Source organism: Mauremys reevesii, linkage group 8 (assembly GCF_016161935.1).
Source record: "Mauremys reevesii isolate NIE-2019 linkage group 8, ASM1616193v1, whole genome shotgun sequence".
In the NCBI taxonomy this organism is placed as follows: Eukaryota; Metazoa; Chordata; order Testudines; family Geoemydidae; genus Mauremys; species Mauremys reevesii.
In genome coordinates, this window is record NC_052630.1 from 75,749,740 (window position 1) to 75,756,202 (window position 6,463).

Here is a 6,463-nt window from a genome sequence, read left to right on the forward strand (position 1 = left end):
CAGAGGCATAGTTGGGCATAAGCATATGTCTGTTCTCTAAGATTTGAATTCAAGTTTTGCATTCACAGTTTATTTTTGTAGCCAAGAAGTTTCCTTTTTCCAATCTGCCCAAATGTAACAACAGAGGGGCGGGGAGGAGTTAGTGAAACAAGTCTGCCAATGGCACAGGCAATTGTCCACCAGAAAAAAGCCTCAACATTATTTGATTTGGCCAACTAGCTCTCAATCAAGCCAAAACCTGGGCCAGCCACTGGGAAAACTGATTGCACAATCCAGTTGAAATGAGAAAGGTGCACCGCTCAGTGTCATGAGCATAGTTCAGTACTGCTTTCACTCACAGTCTCCCCTTATGTACACATATACACACCTCCTCTATACCCTCTGGCAGCAACATTTTGTAAATGATTGTGGGGGAGGGAGAAGGATCCTACAAGCACCAGTTACTTCTCTCTTGCTCCTGGTACTGGTGCCTGATCTACATTCTTCCCAAGATGGGGGCAACACATTGCAGTCACCCAGCATACTGGGGTCTCTATCCATAGTTCACTGTCACCTTCAGGACTGGCATCTAATTTCCCATCACTCCCATTGACTTTCCCATATGACTGACCACATTGCCATATTAAGGGCTGTTCTGAGCGACCCAGGCCCTATCTTATCCCTATGGAGGCCATGCACAGCTGCTATTTTCCCCAGCTCCATTCCAAACCTTCACAGTCTGCTATCATCCAGCTCCTCCTGTCAGTGAACCTGCACATCCAACACTAACTATGCCTCACTGGCTGCCATCCACCTCACTGCAGCTGCATCTCCACTCATTGTGTGCCTGTCTGCTTAAATAAATAGCCTGCTGTTAATCTGATACAAGATTAATCAGTTGACTCATTATTGATTTAACTGGTTCCCATTTACTGATTCTTTCCTCAACTGTTTTCGAAGGGCTTGGCTACACTTCAAGTTAGAGCACTATAAAATGTCTCACTCAGGGGTGGGAAAAATCACCCCCCTGAGCGCAGCAAGTCAGAGTGCTTTAAAGCACTAGTGTAGACAGGCTCTGAGCACTGGGAGCCACACTCCCAGTGCTTGAAGCTAATCCCCTCATGGAGGTAGATTACCAGGAGTGCTGGGAGAGCTCTCTCACACATGATCACACTCGCATTTCAAAGTGCTCCTGTGACAGCGCTTTGAAGTTTCCAGTGTAGCCATGCCCTAATTATGACCATCTGCTATTCAACCAGGCTCTCACCACACCCCTTTTTGCATTATAGCATCTACCCTCTTCTCCCAACAGCTCCATTTCTTTTATCCTCACCCACTCCCCGTCTCCCTGCCCCACCTATACAAATCCAAATCTGCCTCAGATGACATGCCTCAAACACTGCACTTCCCCATCCTCTCACTTACCAAAACAGCTGTTTGATCTTGTCTTTACCAAGCACTGCTCTATGATCTCTCCATCGCTGAGTTCCCCCTCTCTGACCAGCATCTGCTCTTTCAACATTGTCTGTCTAACACCCGCTCCTGCAATTTCCAGTCCAATCAATTTCAATTGTTTTTTTCTACTGCTCTCTGCCATTTCTTCCATTGACATGGTTGTTTGATACTTACTCCTGAGGGCATTCTAGACCAAAATTAAAAATTCTGTGCACAATATTTTTAAAAATTCTGCAAGTTTTATTTCTCAAATAAATGCAGAGAGGGATTGGGAAACACAAGCTACTAGCTGCACAAAGGTGGGAGATCGCCCTGCAGCTACTCCTGGGATACGATTCAGCAGTGAGGCTGCACCCGACCCTGACACAGCACAAGGCCTGGATGTGCCCCAGAAACACCCTAGGTCTCTGCACCAGGCTCATCAGGTATGGGGCAGGTAGGTTATACCAGGCAGGATCCAAGCATGAAGGGACTCAGCATGGGGGGGAAGGGGAAAATCCAGATGTGGGGTGAGAGGATTCTGTGTGGGACAATCTGGACTCAGGCAGCATCTGGATTCAGAGGTTCATTGGAGGGTGTTCCAGGTGCACAGGCAATAGGACTCTGCAGGGGCTTCCAGGTGAAGGTGGTTGAGGCTCAGCAGAGGGGTTTGTGTGTGGGGGAGTGGGGCTTGGTGGGGTGTGTGTCTGGGTACAGCTAGTTGGGGTCATTGACATGGGGGTCTGGATGTGGGGGCTTGGTTGAGCAGCAGGGATGGGGTTTATCAGTGCAGGGAGCTCAGCCAGGGGTGGTCTGGGTGCAGGCATCCAGAGGCAGGGGATCTGGGTGCAGGGGACTCCAGATGCAGGAGTTGAGGTTCAGCGGGGTGGGGTTCGAGTATGGAGGACTAGGGGGGTTCTGGGTGTATGGTGTGAGGCTTGTCAGGGGTCCAGATGCATGGGGGTTGGGCGGATGGGGAGCAGCTCCCCATATAGGGGCCCCTCCCCCCACAGCTGAGGAGCAATGGGGGCAGGAGAGGATGCTGAGCTTCCTGCAGCTGGGGGAGGTTTTTCAGGGGTGGGTCTGACAGTCCCAATCACTTCGTGGCAGGGGATGAGGAAGTCCCATCCTCTCGTGCCTCCAGCCCAGCCAGGTCTAGCAACTGATCCCAGCTGAAGGTAGGAGCCACTGGCTGGCATGTCCCCAGCCCTGCAGTGATTTACCTCTCTGTCGGCTGTTCCAGGTGCCTGAAACAATGTACCTTCACTGCTAGGGAGTGGTGAATGACTGTTCTTGCAACTTACTTTCTGACAGGGATGCAAAGGGAAGTTTTCTGCAGGGAAGCAAAGAAATCTGCAGGGGACATGAATTCTGCACCCATGCACTGGCATAGAATTCCCCCAGGAATAGATACTCCATTCTACACTCTCCTCCACCCTTGACTCATTTGCCCCTCTCCCCTATCACAAGATCTGTTCTGCCAACCCTTAGCCTTGCTCACGCCAGCATGTGTTTCTGCTCTCATGCGGTGGAGGATCTCAAGCAGAAGTTCCATGGCCATATGGATTTCCTCCCCTGCAAGTCTCTCAAACTGCAATTTCCTTGACAAAATTACTTTTCCACCTTGACCAACTCCCACACCCACACTCCTAATGGATTATTTGCCATCTTCTACTCTCCCCTTTTCAAATCCTCCCCACATTTTTCCCCTGCACAGAATCTTGCTTTTTCAAGCAGATAAACAAATTCCAGTGTAACAACCCTCTCCCAGTCCCATCTAACCCTTCTTGCCCACCACTCCCCTTCTTCTCCATCATTGATGCAGAAGTTTCACATTTAGTCTCCTCCTCTAGCCTCTGCATCTGCTTCAGTGTCCTCCAGCTCTTCCCTCCCGGTCTCCCTGTCCTCAGCTACTTCCCCTCACACAAGAAAGTTTGTTTCAGCCTGCCAAGCCACTCTCCCCACACTTAACCCCAACTACCTTTTTAAACTACTACTCCCATCTTTTTTCTTCCACCTCCAATTGCTGTCTACAATGGATGTTTGGAGTTCCTCTCTTCCAATTCCATCATAGGTGGTCTCCAATGTGGCTTCTGCTCCTTCCATTCCATTGATCCAGTTCTTTATACTGTAACCTCTTCCTGGCCAAAGTTCAAAATTCCAATGTCACATGCAGCGTGAAAAAAGCTCCCGCTGCTGGATGCTCACCAGGCCACTGTGTTTTGAGTCCCCATCACAGTAGAGCCCCTGGTGTTCTTAAGCTTCTCTTGGTCTGAGTAGGCCACATCACTCTTTCCTTGGCCTCTCTAGCACGCTTTCTGGGCAAAGACTTCATGGATACTGGGCCTTGCAGCTAAGCTGCCATGGGCCCCAAGACCACTGCTAACCTCCCAGTAACTTTAAGGACACACTCTCCCAAAACTCCTGCCTTGTGGGCACACTATAAATTAAGCACATACACATAGGCTTCATAGGTTTCTAAACCCAATTATTCTTTAGTTAGCATGAGTGTGACACGGATCCAGACAAAATAAAAAAATGCCCTGCCTCAGTTTCCTCACCATTCTTCAGCACTCTTTGGGCTTAGGTCAAAGTCATCCAGAATCCTCACTCAAAGCTCATGACTTCTCCTCCAAACCATGTAGTTGTCTTTGCTGTGCAGCCAGCTTCCTTCTTCAGGTAGTCCAATAGTAAAACAAGACCATCTGCTACAAAAGCATGCCTCTCTCTTCCTCTTTCCAGCCTAAGGTTCCTGTATCTGAGTCCCTCTGAGTTACCCCATAACTTCTGAAGACTGGCCTACACTGAACAGTTTCATCAGCATATCCATGTCTCTCAAAGGTGTGAACCCCCGCCCCCCCCACCAAAAAAAAAAAAGTTAAACCAACCTAAATCCCTGGAGTAGACAGTGCTAAGTCAACGGAAGAATTCTTCTGATGACTTAACTTCTGCCTCTCAGGGAGGTGGATTAACAGCGATGGGAGAATCCCTTGTAGTGTCTACATTGAAGCACTACAGTGGCACAGCTGCAATGCTGCTGAAGCATTTTAAGCATAGACAGCCTGAAGCTCTGTGGTTTTTAAACCCAGCATTAACAGTTGATTTTTGTTCTCCTGTTTGGGTATCTCCATACCGCAGTCATGCAGACAAACTTGGTCATCTTGGTTTCCCACATCAGGCAATCCTTATTAGCATACACATCTTCAGAGTACAGTCACTGAGGTTAAATGGCTCTCCATTGTCTCTGGTATTGGGAATATGTAATAGCCCTGACAGCACAGGACTGACTTCATAGACCCTGAGAATCCATTATACAGCAATTTCATATCAACCAGAATTAATAAACTATACCACAGATTCCCCAAATTGTCACATACTTTCAACCATCCTCTTCATCTCAAAATCTTGTCATCACTCTGCTTCCATGATTCTGTTCAGTCCTGGTTCTTTCTACCTCTCTAATTGCTCTTTCAGGGTTTTGTTCGGTGGATATTTCTCATTCACCCTCCAACTTTCTGAATGGGTCCCAAAGAGTTCCATTCCTGGCCCTCTCCTCTTTCCTCTACACCTAGTCCTTGGGTGATCTAATTTGAAAGAACAAGTTCAAGTATCATCTCTATGCTGACAACTCTCAGACCTACTTCTTTTCTCCCAACCCATCTCCTTCTGTCCAAACAAAACTCTTAGGGCTTGTCTACACTTGCGGCGCAGCTACACCACTGTAGTGCTTAGTGAAGACACTGTGTACTCTAATGGGAGAGCTTCTCCTGTCAGAATAGGTACTCCACCTCCCATAGAGGCAGTGGCTATATTGACTGGAGAAGCCCTTCTGTCAACGTAGTGCTGTCTACAACAGGGCTTAGGTCAGTATAACTACATTACTACATTGGGTGTAGTCTTAATTCTACCATCTCCACATACCTAGTCTGTGTCTAAAGCCTGCCACTTCATCCTACATAACATCTGTAAGATCAAGCCTTTCCTCACTACACACACAGCTAGTTCTCATCCAAGCCCTCATCTGTGCCTCGACTACTACAGCCTCTTCCTTTCCAACCTTGACAAATCCCATTTTACACCACTTATCTCCATTCAAAAAAATCTTTCCTATTACTTCAACCACATCAACTTTCTCTTTGCATTCCTCCACTTGCTTGTCCTTCACTGCAAATACAAGCTACATGTCTTCACTTTCAAGGCTCTTTATGACTTATTTCTGCCCTATCATTTCTAATGTGGTAGCAAAATGTCAATTCCTGCCTTCATTCCACAAATAGTACCAGCCTTGATTGCCCATTTTTTAAATTTAACAAGCCCCTTTTGACCACCACTATGGATGAGAAGAACTCCCCCTAAATAGCTGCAAAGTAACCCCCATGTACTCTTTCAGATTTCTCCTTGAAACTCCTCTGTGTTGAAATGCCTACATAAAACTTGACAATGGTTAGGCAGCTGTTTTGCTGTGACCATTGTTTTTCCACAGTAATCGATATACTTCCATTGTGTCCTTGTGCTCCCCTTATCTGTTTTATCCACCTTACACTTAGATTGTAAGATCTCAGAGCTGAGCCTTTGTTATGTTTGTACAGAGCCTACTACAATGGAGCTCTGATCTCTGGGCACTACAGTAATACGAACAAATAAATAAGGACAAAGTATTAATCAGACACCTGGGTAAAGAGCTGCAAAATCAGTGGGTATGAAAGTTCACACTTAGACCCATGTAAATCAAAATAATGATTGATACACAAATTGTTGTTAAACAGTGATCTTTGTCTTTTTCTTTTAACAATCCATGACCATAAATATTTGTGTTCACATAAGGAGGATGCAAAGAGTACCTCTTATGACCAAAACATTCCCTGTGAGTACTGGAACACTTTCAGGGATCTATTGCTTCTGTGTGTATGTGCAGGGCAACAGGCTCAAAAAAAAAAGTTAGAGGTATGGCTATAGTTTGAGGGAGGACATGGGGGGGAAAATTCAGAGTACTAGTACGTATTTCACATGAATACAGAAGCAAAACTCCTTCTATCAAAAAATACACACA